Raw genomic sequence first — 18,055 nt, forward strand, 5'->3', positions numbered from 1 at the left:
TGTGACTCCGACCACTGAGCTGGAAGACGCATTATTTACCTGAGACGAGCGGAGAGGAAGGAGCACAGTGCATGTAGTGACATCATGTCAGAATCACATGTAATAAAAATAACTTTATAATTATGAAGATAAACAAGATGTATTTTAGTACTCACTATCAAGCTAGCATATTGATATTGGTAAAGTTTAAAATATATATTTTTTGAATCGCTAACGAGCTAGTTATCTATAAGGCAAAGCTAAAAACAGGTTGCATGATACACGTTTTTCCATTACCATCATTTACACTGTGATGAAGATGAATTTCGTGTAAGATTCATAACATATACGTTGTTCTACAGATCAACAGAGTAACATACACTCAAATATCAACTCACAACTGCATTGCAGACACAAAATAATAACACACACATACAACAAAGTGTGTACGACACACACAGATACAAGATAAAGACATCAGTAAACATAGGTAGAGAATATAAAAACAAAACAAAGGCGAAAAAAACGTGCAGGTAAACTTACAGGTGAACATGGTAAAAGACTTAGACAGAGGGTAAAATTATGCACAATTCAACACTATAGCTATCATTATTTATCGTCTCTACTACGGCTCGCTAAGTAATGTTATGTTAGCTATATTACGCAGCTACGTGTGCTAATGACACATGCTTCATGAAAAAATAAACAAAAAAATATGTATGATCAAAATACAAAAAGAAAGATTTACCTGTCCAGCAGAAATAAAGCCATCAAGGAGTCACTTTTCAGCCCCTTGAGTTCCCTCAGTTCTCGCCATCGCTGGAAAGCCACGCCGATATTAACTCGCGTTTTATTTCTTTGTTTATCCAAAGACTTTTTGTTCATTGCCTTTTCTTGTACTGTTACTGTCTTCCTTTTTTTGCCTGGTTTGCCTTCACTAACTGCATAGGCCGGTACTGTGAATTTAGCTTGCTGTTTCTCTGCCATTGTTTTGGTATTCCTAGGATCCATGCCTCTTGGATTCCCCAAATCAAACGTGTGCGCGCAAGTGGGCAGGTCATGTGTGGCAAAAGGGTGGTTGCCATGGTTGCGAGAGAGTGACAGCCGCCTAAGCCAATCCTATGTTTCGTCCCGGATGGAAATAATGAGCTGTGTTTAATACAGATTAAACGGTCTAGAGTCACTCGATTTTTATACTCTTTTTATCAGAGTTCTTACATTTTAATTATGCATGTATATATATAGAAAGTTTAAACAAATTTGGAACAAAATTTCTTACCTACCCTGCCTTTAATCCACGAATCACATGCGTGCTGAACCGTTGGACCTTATCCGTACGGATCATGGATTAACTGCGATCTGTTGCACACCTAATAATTAAAGAACACACTTATCATCATGATTGCTATCTTACCAGAGATGGAGAAAAATCCTATTCCAGCAAGTAAACGTGTCCCTGTGAACTGGTCCTCATAAATGTTGGTAGCCTACTCAAAAGCGCTTCTCTTCATGGTTTCTGGTTTGTTTTTACCGCGCATCCGCACCTGCATACATTAGCCTATGTGCACCCCTGCTTATATTTAAACTCTGCTCACTCTGAACATTCATCAAGGATCTTTCCACTATATCAGTGAAGTGTAAATGTGTTGTGGTATTTTCTGTCACAGGATGGATTCAGAGGAGTGGAGTCAGTGGCAGAGTGAGTTCAGAGGTCAGATCAGGGCGCTGCGACACTGGCTCAAGGCCATGGAGATGAGACTCCCTCCAGTGGATCCTGCTGTGAGTTCCTCACAAAAACATCTGAGAACACCTCTGAAAATGCTTTGATTTTAAATTATTTTCTAATGTAATAGAAAAAAAACATGAAACATTTAATTGAATGATTTGCATTCCTGATGATCATATTCTCCAGCGTATGTTCAAAAATAAAATCTTGTGCTTGAGTCACATGATCAGTGTCACTCATTCACTTGTATTTAAGTAGAAACCTAGAAATTACAAGTTCAAAATCAAAAAATACTTCTTATTCACAATATTTCAGTTTTTCTGAAAAAGAAATCTGTTTATGTTCACCACTTACACCTCTGAACCCCACTTTACACACACATTTCATGGCCATTATTTCATTCTCTTCTGTTACTTGTTATACAACAGCTTTTTATTTGAAAATTGAATAAGCTCAAGTTTCTTTTGTGCTACTATTGAGATATTTTAACCGACTCCACCCAGGGTTTTCATCCTTTTGTCTTTTGAAGTATAGCATCTCATTTCTCATGACATCATACTGTATGGAGATGTACAGTAATTTCTGGTGAGACATTTATGCCATGTTGCTTATGTTTTCAGATTTAAGACTACAAATCCTTATTTATAACTAAACCTAAGCATATAACTAAAAAATAATATGTAAGACTGTGGATATATTAGAACCAGTGATTTTTTATTTAATTGATTTTATTTTATTTTAGATGTATGAAATTTTCTTAAAACATGTGAAAGCTTGTTTCTGCCACTGAATAAAAAAATAAAAAAGTAACTTTTTTTCTCATAAATCTGACTTTTTGTCACAATTGCATGTTTATATTTCATAATTCTTTATAGCCTCAGAATTGCAAGAAAGAAATATCAGAATTGTGAGACAAATTTTCAATTGTGAGAAAAATATTCAGAATTCTGAGAGAAAAATGAGTATTTACCTTTTTTAAATGCAAGTTTATATATCACAATTCTGAGAAAAAAGTCAGAATTGAAAAATAAAGTCAGAATTTCAAGATATAAACACATTTGCAAGAAAAAAGTCAGAATTGCAAGTTATAAACTCCCAACTGTGAGAAAAAAGTCAGAATTGCAACTTTATATCCTGCAATTCTGACTTTTTTCTCAGAAATGTGATATAAACTGTGAGAAAAAAGTCATAATTGAGAAATAAAGTCAGAATTTCAAGACATAAACACAATTACAAGAAAAAAGTCAGAATTGCAAGTTATATAGTCAGAATTGTGATCTAAACTGCAAGAAAAAAAGACAGAATTCTTTGATATACTCTTAACTTGCAAATTACGAGAAAAAAGTCTGTATTTTTAGATAAAAAGTTGCAATTACTTTTTTAATTGCAAGTTTGTATCACAATTGTGAGAAAAGTCAGTTTCAAGATATAAACAGTTGCTTAAAATTTTGAGAAAAAATGTCAGAACTGTGAGATAAAGTCACAATTACATTTTTTAATTGCAAGCTATATCTCACAATTCTGAGAAAAAAATTCAGAAATGCAAGTTATAAACTCGCAATTGTGAGAGATAAAGTCAGAATTGTGACTTTATGTCCCACAATTCTGACTTTTTTCTCAGAATTGTGATATAAACTGCAAGAAAAAAAGACAGAGTTGTTAGATATACTGTAAACTTGCAATTGCAAGAAAAAAAAAGTCAGAATTGTGAGAATTATTATTTTTTTATTCCAGGAACAAGCTTCCATATATACTGTAACATGACCACCTGCAAAAAACCCCCAAAAAACTTAAATGTTATTCCTGAGGACATCCGGAATATGGCAGGCCTCTTTGTTCAGTGGTAATTGAGTGGGCAGGGGTCTTGTTTTGATGAAAAAAACCTCTGTGATGAGAAAAAAGCTGATCAAAGGCGTCAATCTGAGGATTGTAACACACTGTCCCCATGGTGCCCGGGTAAGCATCCCTATCAAATATGCTCAAAGAATATGCTTGAGCTATAGCCATAAATCCCAGATCCCTGGAGGGCCGGCCTACGAGAGAGAGAGAGCGAGTGAGGTGCAGCTCCTCAGAGGAGAGGTCTTTTGTGTTAAGGCTGGTTGAGGAGAGTGGGGTGCAGGTTTGTGTTGGGGCCCCGTGCACACATGAGAGAGCACTCTGAAAGCACATTAGACTCAGATGAGACGGTGACGAACCGAGAAAGACGCAGGATCTTACAGTGGGAGTTCTCTTATCTTTCCACAATGGAAAAGTTGTAACACTCGTCTCTCTTGTTTTATCTCTTCACTGTCTCACTCACATCAACAGTAATTGAGCCGTTCTCTGCCATTCCTGATGGGCTGTTTCTATACTTACTGTCTACAGAGGAACAAGAGCAACTAGATTTTTAAACTATTCTCTTCTTGCCGCCATGATGCTAAGCTGTTGAGGCTGGTTGCCAGGGTGTTGCTATGCAGTTGCTAAGGTGTTCTGAGCACGCTGCTATGCAGTTGCTGAGTTGTTCTGTATGGTTGTTTGCTGGTCCAAGTCCAAGTAATTTGCAGGTGAAAATGGTGCATCTGATTACTTATTAAACAGCACATCTCTCCTCAATAAGACACTTGATTTAAGGAATCATTCATGTCTGAATCACAAATGCTGCCTAATGAATAACATACTGACAGCTAAAATTTAGGGTTAGTATGAGTAATAGTAATAATGACACTTGTCTTAGCAAACACAATTTTGAGATGTATAAATGTGAAGAATCTTTGGTTACACTTTATTTCGATAGTCGACTTTAAAGGGATAGTTCACCCAAAAAAAGAAAATTTGATGTTTATCTGCTTACCCCCAGGGCATCCAATATGTAGGTGACTTTGTTTCTTCAGTAGAACACAAATGATGATTTTTAACTCCAACCGTTGCCGTCTGTCAGTCGTATAATGCATGTCAATGGAAATTCCATCTATAAGAGTCAAAAAACATGCACAGACAAATCTAAATTAAACCCTGCGGCTCGTGGCGACACACTGATGTCCTAAGACACAAAACTATTGGTTTGTGCGAGAAACCGAACAGTATTTATATCATTTTTTACCTCTAAAACACCACTAATATTTGGAGAGCAGAGATAGTGACGTTTCAGGGGATACCGGGAAATGCTCATAACCTTGCATTCACACGGGGCGTCAGCATCAACGCTTGATGGAGGGCGTGTCTGAAGCTTGTGTTGACGTGACTGTTATAGTGATTACAGCCAATCACATTACTTTCTGGTGTTGCACGAACGCAGTTGGCTAGCGACTGCTCTAGGGAATTTGCATAGGGCCATCTGATTGTATGACGCCTGCGTTGGTGCTTGAAAAGTTGAGAAATCTTCAACTTCTGCCACTTGCAAGGCGAGTGAAGTGACGCGACAGAACCCACAATTCAGTTCGGCAACGCATGACGTCACCCTTTCAAAATAAATGAGAAGCGTTAACGCCGGCGCCCGGTGTGAGTGCAGCGTAAGTGACGAGAGGAGTTGAGAAGTTCATTTCCAGCGAATTTAGTAAAATCATGTCAAATTTAATAGCCATTTAAATACCTTTACTCAATTATCTGGACTACGAAACTTTGGGAGATTATTTTTACATCGGCTTTGAACGTGGCTCAACCAGTCAGAATCAAGGGCCGACACTATCCGTTTTATAATAGACATTTTACTAACTATACTGTAAGTAACTTTGCAATTGCATGTCAAGTAAAGCCCGGAACACACCAAGTTGACGCCAATGCACTAGTGGCGACGAAAGCAGACTGTGGGGTTGGCTCACGTCGGCAGCGTCTGGGTCCAAAGTTGCCATGACACACCAAACCGACGCTCGACAGCCGACGGCCAAGTAGCACGTCCATTCTGCGCCTGCATAAGAAGAAAATCCTTTCCGTACCAGCAGGTGGCAGTAGCTGAATAGCCAATCAGAATGATCAGATGATCCGACTGACCGACGAGCTCCGATGGCGATTCAACATGTCAAATCGGCCTAAAATATACTGACGAGGACCAACTTCCGCCGACAGTGCGGAACACACTGAGAAAACTTAGTCGGCCGACGAAAAAAAACTGCCCGACGGCCAAACCATCGGCTTGGTGTTTTCCAGGCTTAACTCTCATTAAAGTATTAGTAGACTGTTAGGTTAGGGTTAGTAGAATAAGTTGACATGTAGTTGCAAAGTTACTTATAGTTTGTTGAATGTCTAAAGTGGACTTTTTGGTTTTCGGCTAAATTATAATGTTAATTTTGGTGTTTCAGTAAAAACTTTGGTGCATCACTATAAAAAAAGAGCGTCCCCCTTTATCACTTGGTTTGATTCTTGCCCAGGGCCTCATCCATTGCTTCCTGCTTACGCTAAAGTCTTTGTGTGTCTGTGTCCCTCTTTATCCTGAGCCTGTGGCTAACTCTGCATCTCAAATGAGCCTCGCACACATAACCTGCAAACAGAGCCGTGATGGAGCAGGGTGAAGGGTTACAGCACAGCGTGGTCTCCTTTTTCTCGTCCGTACCCTTAATGACAGCAAACATCAGCTCCCCTCCTCCTCTGAGAAACACACTGGTTCATCTAGAACTTACGAAGGCAGAGCACTCTTTTACTTGCATAAAGAATTATTAAATGCAGCTTGATTGAAATTTGCAATTCATATTTCTGTAAATAGATTATTGACTACATAAACTACTAACTACTTTGGACAAGTGCACAAGTAATGTTAACATTCATAAACTGTTGAAGGAAAATTTGTAACACTTTACAATAAGGCCCCATTAGTTAAAGGTGCTCTAAGTGATGTCAAGCGTTTTTAGGCCAAAACATTTTTTGTCACATACAGCAAACATCTCCTCACTATCCGCTAGCTGCCTGTCCCCTGAACACACTGTAAAAAAATGCAGTCTCTGTAGTCGTCACAAGCTCCGAAAACGGCAATAAAAACAAACTGGTGCAGCCTGGACCACAAAACATAATAAACATGCTCCAGCCAATAACCGACAAGAATGATTTTAAATGCGCGTTCATGACTGTTTCAGGAAGCACGGAGGGGAGGGGGAGGAGGAGTAGGAGGGAGGGTCTAGCTAGCCTCTGTTTTGTTTGACAACACTTCAAACGTCAACAGGAAGTTACTCCACCCAGGATCACTTAGAGCACCTTTAATGTTAGTAAATGCATTAAATAGCAATGAGCAATACATTTGTTATTTATTCATCTTTGTTAATGTTAGTCAATAAAAATACAACTCATATCCATTTAATAATATTAACGGATAAAAGTTTTAATTTAAATTGTTCAACTTTCAGTTGCAAGCATAAATGTTGAAATTAGCTAAGATTCATAAATGATTTATAAGTGTACCCATCTGGCATAACATTATGACCACCTAATATTGTGTTGGTCCCACTTTTGCTGCCAAAACAGCCCTGACCCGTCAAGGCATGGACTCCAGTAGACCCCTGGAGGTGTGCTGTGGGATCTGGCACCAAGATGTTAGCAGAAGATTCTTTAAGCCCTGTAAGTTGTGAGATGGACCCTCCACGGATCGGACTTGTTTGTTCAGCACATCCAACAGATGCTTGACTGGATTGAGATCTGGGGAATTTGGAGGCCAAGTCAACGCCTCAAACTCATTGTTGTGCTCCTCAAACCATTCCTGAACCATTTTTGCTTTGTGGCAGGGCGCATTATCCTGCTGAAAGAGGCCACAGCCACCAGGGAATACTGTTTCCATGAAAGGGTGTACATGGTATGCAACAATGCTTAGGTAAGTGGTACGTGTCAAAGTAACATCCACATGGATGGCAGGACACAAGGTTTCTCAGCAGAACATTGCCCAAAGCATCACACTGCCTCCGCCGGCTTGTCTTCTTCACATAGTGCATCCTGGTGCCATGTGTTCCTCAGGTAAGCGACACACACACACCCGGCCATCCATGTAAAAAAAAAGCATGATTCATCAGACCAGGCCACCTTCTTCCATTGCTCCGTTTTCCAGTTCTGATGCTCACGTGTCCACTGTTGGTGCTTTCGGCGTTGGACAGGGGTCAGCATGGGCACCCTGACTGGTCTGTGGCTATGCAGCCCCAAACTGCAATGCACTGTGTATTCTGACACCTTTTTATCAGAACCAGCATTAACTTCTTGAGCAATTTGAGCTACAGTAGCTCATCTGTTGGATCGGACCACAAGGGCCAGCCTTCGCTCCCCTCTTGCAACAATGAACCTTGGCAGCCCATGACCCCGTCGCCGGTTCACCACTGTTCCTTCCTTGGAGCACTTTTGATAGATACTGACCACTGCAGACCGGGAACACCCCACAAGAGCTGCAGTTTTGGAGATGCTCTGACCCAGTCGTCTAGCCATCACAGTTTGGCCCTTGTCAAACTTGCTCAAATCCTTACGCTTGCCCATTTTTCCTGCTTCTAACACATCAACTTTGAGGACAAAATGTTCACTTGCTGCCTAATATATCCTACCCACTAACAGGTGATGTGATGAAGAGAGAATCAGTGTTATTCACTTCACCTGTCAGTGCTCATAATGTTATGCCTGATCTGTGTATATTTCATTGTTAATTTAATTTAACTAATATAGTTAACTAATATTAAATAATATAAATAAAACCATATTGTGAAGTTCTGACAAAAATGTAATTTTGTGTTCCACAGAAGAGAGTGGTGGTGAGTAAATGATGACAGAATTTTTATTTTTTGGGGTTAACTAAGAGTGTACTTTTAATACATATTATAAAACTACTTCAAATAACAGCATTCTGCATGTCCTGTCATCATAGCAGGTTAAGATTGGGGGTATGTTTACCCGTCAACAATGTACTAAAAATTGAAAAGTTTTTCCTTTGCTTTTTTCTTGTACAGACGACAATGATGTCAAAATTATACCCATTCACACGGATCTGTGAAAACGACATAGCCACTAGTTGGCTATGTCACTTTGTAAAGAAAAACTACACGCCTATAGACTAAACACAAATGACATTACCGTTTTCACAAATTCATGTTTTTTGTAGTTTACACAGAGATGATAACGGTATCGTTTTTAAAACTTGCACTTTGAAACCTCTTTTTAAAAGTTAGCATTTTCAGGCCCCCAAAACACCATTGTCATGTAAATGAACGGCCAAAACACATAAAACGTTTTCCATTTTTAATTGAAAACTGTGTCATGTAAATGGACCCTAAGATCTAGTTAGTGGGGAGGGTCAGTATTCACAGGGGACTCTGGCTGTCAAACAATAATTGATGTGGATATTGTGTCCAAACATGACCTTGCCATAATTACCAGATCTGTAGACTGTTTGTCAAATGATTTTTGAGCTTCAGATGCATCACAAAAACAGTTTACCGTAAGTAATAAGGATTAAAATATATATATATTTTATATATATACCACATTACCACATGGTAAAGTATACCCACAGTCCATCCCAGAACAAAAGGCCATTGAGGAGTACATCGAGGAGGCTCTTAAACTAGAATTCATCCATCCATCCATCCACTGCCCTTGCCGCTTCGAGTTTCTTCTTCGTTGTGAAAATGGACGGAGGCTTGCACCCCTGCATCGACTACCTCGCTCAACCTCTGGTCTCTGCAGCCCTGGACCAGTTATATACAATGTTCCCTCTAAGCTGCGCGTGTTTTGAAGTTATCATGGACCATATCAATCTTGAGTACCTCTGTGAAGCCAAAAGACTGAGCACCCATCAAGCTTGCTGCGCTCACCTCTTCACCAGATTCAACTTCACCATGACTTACTGCCCAGGTAACAAGAACCAGAAAGCTGACGCACTATCCCGTTTACACTATCCAGAATCAGTTACCACTCCTCCAGAACCCATTCTCCCTCCAGCCATCATAGTTAGTCCCATCCAGTGGTCCATCGATGATCAAATCTTAAAGGCCATGTGGTCTGACCCTGCTCCGCCGGAGCAGGCTCAGACCACCTGCGTTGCATCCTTCTGTTACATGACAGATACAGACACTGTATTAGGCAGTACATTTAAGTATTAAATGAAAATTGTTTCTGTCGCTACAAGAAGCAGAAAGTGTCCAAATTGCTGTCTCCGTTGTCAACTCCTCCCTGCCAGCAACAGGCAGCCCAGGTGAAAAAAAAGTAAATTTCTACAAACCCGATTCTAAAAAAGTTGGGACACTGTACAAATTGTGAATAGAAAAGGAATGCAATAATTTACAAATCTCATAAACTTATATTTTATTCACAATAGAATATAGATAACATATCAAATGTTGAAAGTGAGACATTTTGAAATGTCATGCCAAATATTGGCTCATTTTGGATTTCATGAGAGCTACACATTCCAAAAAAGTTGGGACAGGTAGCAATAAGAGGCCGGAAAAGTTAAATGTACACATAAGGAACAGCTGGACGAACAATTTGCAGCTTATTAGGTCAATTGGCAACATGATTGGGTATAAAAAGAGCCTCTCAGAGTGGCAGTGTCTCTCAGAAGTCAAGATGGGCAGAGGATCACCAATTCCCCCAATGCTGCGGTGAAAAATAGTGGAGCAATATCAGAAAGGAGTTTCTCAGAGAAAAATTGCAAAGAGTTTGAAGTTATCATCATCTACAGTGCATGATATCATCCAAAGATTCAGAGAATCTGGAACAATCTCTGTGCGTAAGGGTCAAGGCCGGAAAACCTTACTGGATGCCCGTGATCTTCGGGCCCTTAGATGGCACTGCATCACATACAGGAATGCTACTGTAATGGAAATCACAACATGGGCTCAGGAATACTTCCAGAAAACATTGTCGGTGAACACAATCCACTGTGCTATTCGCTGTTGCCGGCTAAAACTCTATAGGTCGAAAAAGAAGCCATATCTAAACATGATCCAGAAGCGCAGGCGTATTCTCTGGACCAAGGCTCATTTAAAATGGACTGTGGCAAAGTGGAAAACTGTTCTGTGGTCAGACGAATCAAAATTTGAAGTTCTTTTTGGAAAACTGGGACGCCATGTCATCCGGACTAAAGAGGACAAGGACAGCCCAAGTTGTTATCAGCACTCAGTTCAGAAGCCTGCATCTCTGATGGTATGGGGTTGCATGAGTGCGTGTGGCATGGGCAGCTTACACGTCTGGAAAGGCACCATCAATGCTGAAAGGTATATCCAAGTTCTAGAACAACATATGCTCCCATCCAGACGTTGTCTCTTTCAGGGAAAACCTTGCATTTTCCAACATGACAATGCCAGACCACATACTGCATCAATTACAACATCATGGCTGCGTAGAAGAAGGATCCGGGTACTGAAATGGCCAGCCTGCAGTCCAGATCTTTCACCCATAGAAAACATTTGGCGCATCATAAAGAGGAAGATGCGACAAAGAAGACCTAAGTCAGTTGAGCAACTAGAAGCCTGTATGAGACAAGAATGGAACAACATTCCTATTCCTAAACTTGAGCAACTTGTCTCCTCAGTCCCCAGACGTTTGCAAACTGTTATAAAAAGAAGAAGGGATGCCACACAGTGGTAAACATGGCCTTGTCCCAACTTTTTTGAGATGTGTTGATGCCATGAAATTTAAAATCAACTTATTTTTCCCTTAAATTTTTCCCTAATGATACATTTTCTCAGTTTAAACATTTGATATGTCATCTAGGGGTGGGACAGAATATCGATATGGCGATATATCGTCATCCTTCTCTGTGCGATACGAGAATCGTATCGCTGCGGCAAATATCGATATTTTAATAAAAAAAAAAATAAAGCGCTATATATAGATTTCTTTGCTCAAAGCGTCCTACTTCAAGGCGGTGCTCGACACATGAATGAGGGAAACGTGAACTTAAGTTAACTAGCCTAAGAAAAAGAGGTTATTAACAGGATGGCGGACAGCAGTGTGAGTAAAATAGATGCCCCAGCCACGTTTAAGTTCAAAGTCTTGACGCACTTTTATACCATTGATGTGACAGTCGTAGACATCTTTGACGTTCTTCACCGAGCGCTTAGATATACACGGGAGCATTTGAAAGCATATATTAGGGATCCTCTGATAGATGCCTGCTTTCGAACGCTCCCGTGTATATCTAAGCGCTTGAAGAACGTCAAAGGGTCTGTTTGCACCTGGTGACTACATGCATTTTCTCTGATCGGATAGCTATCCGATCGTGAAAAGACCAGGTCTAAATGCCTAAATACGCATTTGAGACGGATTTAAATCCGATCGGATTACTCCACTTCAGGAGATGGTCTGGGACGCATTCCAGTCAAAACTGTCTATGCTCAGTCTAAATGCATCTGGTTGTTGAAACTACATATGTAAATTTTACTTCTCCCAAAAATACTAAAACTGAAACATGTGAGAGTCAGATATGACAATGCTACTGCATCACACATCGCCGCAGATCTCTTCAGCAAGCTGACGCGCAAACGGCCGCATATGAAAGTGAAAGTAAGTCGCAGACGCATAACACACAATTATCTTCATTAAAAGTAATGAGACCTTATACCAGTGCTGTTGCCACTCTCTCCTATTGCAGTCTTTGATTTTGAAATTAACTGATGGTCATATTTCTTGCTTTCGGTGACGTGAACTCTATTAAATGTACATATAAGATCGGATTTATCCGTTAACCTGCACTTAACCTTTTCACGTGCATTTTGTTTTCATATTAAGACCAATATCGCGATGTATCATTATAGGATTGTCTAGCGATATATCGATTATCGCAGAATCGCTGACTCGCGATATTATCGTTATCGTGAGCCATTTATCGTGATCGTATCGTATCGTGAGGTACCCTCCGATTCCCACCCCTAATGTCATCTATGTTGTATTCTGAATAAAATATTGAAATTTGAAACTTCCATATCATTGCATTCTGTTTTTATTCACAATTTGTACAGTGTCCCAACTTTTTTGGAATCGGGTTTGTATAATGTACTGAAAGTGCTCTATTTTTGTGCTCTAATTTTGTACTTAATATAGTAAAAATTCTTCTTTAGTACTTTTTAAGATAATCTTAAGAACATCTAAGTGTACTCAACTGTGCTATTTTGAGACACCATGAAATATGAACTAAAATGTGCTTTTAATATACTCTGTATTTAAAAAAATGCATTTGGATACCACTTATAGTACATTTGAACCCATTGTGTACTACAAGTGGTAAGTAAATACATTTTTTAATACAGAGATAGTATATTAAAGCACATTTCAGTTCATATTTCATGGTGTCTCAAAATAGCACAGTTGAGTACACTTAGATGTTCTTAAGATTATCTTAAGAAGTACTAAAGAAGAATTTTTAGTATATTAAGTACAAAATTAGTGCGTGAAAATAGAACACTTTAAGTACATTATAGAAGTGTACTTTTTTTCACCTGGGAGATCTCACCCTTCGGTGGAAGCCTAGGGTGCTTCTCAGTATCCCTCGTCGTTTCCTCGCTCCTCCATCCTCCATCCTATGACCCGGAAACCGATCAAGCTCAGCCATCTTGAAGGACATCTCAATTTTCTAATTGCACCACAAGGAGGCGAGAAACAAGGAGTGAGGAAGCTTCCCGAGGAGTCATGAGCGAGGATACAGAGGTGCATCCTTTGCGGAAGTCTTTCTCGTCGAGAAACCTGGTGCACGTATACGTTCTCTTCCCCCTTCATATCTGTCACAATCATTTAAATGTATGCTTTACTTTTACAGTTTAAATAAACTTTATATCTCATATATTTCAACGGGGCATCTTGCTTCATTTATATTTATTATATTTTTTTAAATAACCAAACTTTAACAACGTCATGTGGGTAGATCCCTCGAGCGCATCTAATGGCGCTTTGAAGTGACGCTAAAGGGAGCGATGATAAATCATTTCACTTGATTCAATTCCTCCGTCCTCGCGTCTTTTCCTTGTGCCCTTCCCTTACATCCTGAAGGGGTGGAGCTAAGACGTGAGGAAAGGAAGCGAGGAAAGGAAACAAGGATGCACAAATAAGAATTGAGATGCACCCCAGTATAGTTCAACTTGAACACACCTAATGCCTGATTGCAATGCCATCTTAACACAAGAAGTCACATGATTACATGGTTCACATGATAGTCATATGGCTACAAAACCAAAGTATAATTGACAAACCAAAATATCACACAAAATAAGTAATAAGCTCAGATTTTCTATAGTTAAATCACAGTTTTCATTATATAAATCAGTGTATAATTTATCTGAAAACAGGAACCCTGTTTGAGAAAAGCGTCATTGTTTTGTATCAGATAAATATATTTCTGATTATTTTGTCATATATTTAAAAAGGTTATTGCCCTGTAAATAGCTTCAATGTATGTAGCAACTTTGTTAGCAGCTTGTAGGGAGGTTTATAACCTTTTCAAAGGGTAGCATTACTTTAGTCTTACTCACTACTGTAAATAAATATCAAACTTTCTTTCTGTCACCCTCTTTTGTCACCCCATGTTTTGTAATCCCCTGTGATGGTTTAATTTCCAGTATCCCAGCAGGGAAGCTCTTCACACTGAGCCGCTCATTGTCAGTCTGTTTTGGGAAGTGACCGTTCTGGTGACACATCACTGTGTTTGTAGAACGACATTTTGATTTTGCTGTCCAAAGAAGATCCTTCTGTAGTTTTTCCATTAATCTCGAGGCTCACGGACGGCCTCACCAACAGGGTGTGATATGTCCGCTGAGGTGCTAATTATATACTGGAGGAGCCATTGTGTGTTATTTGATTTGAAAGCAGGAACGGTGGGGGAGGAGAACATGTCTGTAGGATTAATCCACTTTAGAGCTCTCTGGGTATTTACACACAGGGGACCTGTGATCAAATTTGGCCACATCTGCAACCCATTTGGCATTACGCTGATTCATCTGCTACTCTCTGAACATACGAGCCTCATTCAGTTCACATGTGCAGCAGTCTGCCAGGCAGACAATAGATCTGAGGTGAATTATTACTCATGTCAGAGCTTTTGATATAGTCTTTACAGTCCATTGTGCACAATAGTCTATATGCATCATAGCATGTGAACTGCAGAATACATACGTTTTTAGATTGTAAGACTGACATTGACATAGGAGTGAATAACACAGTCAACTCCCTTACCAATGTTATCATATGATTCACACAGTGGGTAAACGATATAGTCAATGAGAGGACAATTCAATTTCCCCTTTGAGTGATCAGGGAGCCTGGATCAGGTGTCTCTGTCAGATTGGGTATATAATGGCAGTACAGCAGTGCCAAGTGTGGATATGACACTGACCCTTTTCATAAATACTACATTGGAATTAAAAATGAATTGTTGATTTAACTTAAAAAAGTAAGTAACCTGGTTGCCTTAAAATTTTTCATACAATTTTGAGTTAAAACTATTAACCCTTTAATGCATGACTGTTTCACCAATCATTCTGACATATTCGGGTCCAGATCAATCCAGTAACGGTTACAGTCATATTTGATTGTGTTCAGTACTTGCTCTGCATTAAATCACTGAGCCATTTCATGTTTTTCTTATTATTTCGTTTTCTGTCTAAATGAGTTGTCACTTCAGCATTGTGTATCAGACATTGCCACCTTGTGGAATAAAGGTGAATTGCACTTATTCCATCATTTAAGATTCAATTATTGTTGTGCAGAAAAAATATATGTACACTCATACACACCTCGGGTCGTTAGCGACCCTATACAATTTTTTACAAAAAATGAATACAAAAATAGGCATTCTTTTATAATTTTATGTTTTTTTTCTTGTTATATTCTTTATAATGAATTGATTGAGGAACACCAAGAAGGTTGATGTCTAACTTTAAAAAATGAACGAGGAGGAGGGTAGTGAATGAAGTCCCGGGTCACTAAAGACCCGTGGTATGCATTTAAGGTTTAAGGCGATTGGTTTAATCAGCAGAAACTCAAAATATTATGTTATCTGAACCACATTATTTATTGAAGTTGGATATTAGATATATCAACACAATCACATGGCAATTTGTAACTATTTTAAGTTTTGGCAAAATGGTGGCTAATTCATATGAGTTTGTATCATGCAAATCAATCTCATTTGCATGTTTTCATACGATCTGCTAATCCCGCAGTGATGGGTAGTTTTAGGAGTGGACTTTCGTACGTACTTTTTTCTAATAATTGTACGATTTTGTAGGATTCACATTGTACAAATTCATACAAAATCGCCGCATCGTTAAGTAATTACATTTTCCCATGAGAACGGGTTGGAAATATCATGTAACTACCATTTAAAGAGCCATTTTATTATCCAATTAAAACCTGATTTAGGTGCTGATTCAAATGATCAGGCAGTATATAAATAAAAAAATTAGAATTACATACTTGATAATTAAGCTAGACCCAAAATGTGCAGAATCAGAGAGGAAAGCACAGTTTACAGTCGATAAGAATTTTTAATGTTTTTGAAAGAAGTTAATGCTCATCAATGCTGGAATGGTATTTGATCAAAAATACAACAAAAACAGTAATAATGTGAAATATTACATTTAAAAAAATTCTATTTGAATATATTTTAAAGTGACATTTATTCCTATGATGCAAAGCTGAATTTTCAGCATCAATGCTCCGGTCTTGTCACATGATCCTTCAGAAATCATTCTAATATGCTGATTTGCTGCTCAAGAAACATTTATGATTAGTATCAAAGTTGAAGTGTTGACATTTTTGTGCAAACCATTTTTCTGGATTCTTCAATGAATAGAAATTTCAAAAGAACAGCAATTATTTCAAATAGAAATATTTTGTACATTATTATAATCATATATATTGTGATGTCATTTATAATGTTATGCTTAGAATATAAAATATGTTTTGATGCGCAACGCAGCAAAGAAAGATTTCAGGCCAGGATTGCAGGAAGATATCCTTGCTACCCAATAATTTGCTACCCAAATCTGATCTAGAATTAAAATTCTTGCCATGTGAATTCACATACATCACAAAGAATTCCAAAATGGTCTGTTTAAGGACCATAACTCAGGACAGACATTGATGTCCTGTCTCTGTTTAAGAGCCTGGTCAGGTTAAATATCTTGACCTCATGGGATCACAGCACTGAATTCCCTTTCCCAGGACAGTCATGGTGACAGGCATTGTTGCTCCTCTTTTTTCCTCGTCTCTTCCTTTTGTCTGTTTTATTTCCCTGGCTGTCTCAATAGGGGGATGGGCTGGGGTTAATAATTTAAGTGCTGTGGTTAGTGTAGTGGCCGTGTCTTCCCCTCTTCTGCAAGTCCCCTCTGAATTAGAGGCACGCATTCATCACTATAAAGTGGATGTGTGCACTCTGCCGCTCTTCTGAGCTTTCATCTTTATTTTCCGCTCTTCCCCATTCCACTTCCCTGTTGTGTGGACACTGCCTCCCGCTTCAGTCTGGTGGGCGTGGTTCTCTTGCTAACGTGGGTATCTGTATCTGCTCAAGGTCAAGATTCTCAAAGCCTCACATTCTTACACTCACTGTATTCTGTGATCATTTATGCTGCCTGGAGTCAGGAAATGGAGCAAGACAATAACCCATTTACACCTACAGGAGGAACCCCACTCAGTGCTATAATACCTGTCACTAGCAGTCCAAGTCCCTTCACTCTCTAGCATTATCCATATATTATCAATGGTGTAGAAAACATCGGCAGGATATTAGCAACATTCCTATTTCCTTTTTAAAATAACTTTATAGAAAAAATAATAAGATTAATAAGAGTCTGGTTTTGTTATAGATACTTTTATAATACAGCAGTGTTATTTTAGTATCATTTATACATATACAGGACACAGACAACAGAGTTTTGGGGGCCTGAAAACACAAACGTTTGAAAACGGATTTCAAAGTGCAAGTTTTTTACCGTTGTCGTCTCTGTGTAAACTACAAAAATGCAGATCTGTGAAATTGGTGATGGCATGCACATGTATATTACATGTTCAGTCTATAAGCATGCTCATTTGCCATGACTGCTCTGTAAAAGATTGCGTATGTGCACAGACGCGTAGTCTTTCTTTATAAAGTGACATCGCCAACTACTGACTTGGCAGCGTAATACAGCGTTTCTAGTCGTTTTCGTCGATTTGTGTGAACCAGGAATATTTTGACAGCGTTGTCATCTGTACAAAGAAAAACCTTTTCCGATTTTTTTGTACATCATTATCCCCTCAAGCCCTGTTCACACCAAGAACAATAACTATAACATTAACTATATTTGCGTTCACACTGACAAACGATAAAGGTCTGTTTATTCTAAGCTCACGCACTGCGGTTTTAAAGTGTGTCACTGTTTTTGCTGTTCTTGTTGCATTTACACAGCTTTAACCAGCAGATGTCCTCAGCATGCTATGTTTGGA

At 38.9% G+C, this 18,055-nt stretch overlaps 1 protein-coding gene across 1 annotated transcript in view; it reads left to right on the top strand.

The window, feature by feature from the left end:
- Positions 1 to 1,645: 1,645 nt before the first annotated feature.
- The window catches only part of macf1b (microtubule actin crosslinking factor 1b), a 60,370-nt gene continuing 43,960 nt past the window's right edge, over positions 1,646 to 18,055 (top strand). Inside the window, exon 1 of the mRNA XM_048154127.1 lies at positions 1,646 to 1,758. The gene's annotated coding sequence lies outside the window, so the exon portion shown is untranslated. The remainder of the gene's footprint in view (positions 1,759 to 18,055) is intronic.

The sequence above is a fragment of the Megalobrama amblycephala genome, linkage group LG13, assembly GCF_018812025.1.
Source record: "Megalobrama amblycephala isolate DHTTF-2021 linkage group LG13, ASM1881202v1, whole genome shotgun sequence".
NCBI lineage: Eukaryota > Metazoa > Chordata > Actinopteri > Cypriniformes > Xenocyprididae > Megalobrama > Megalobrama amblycephala.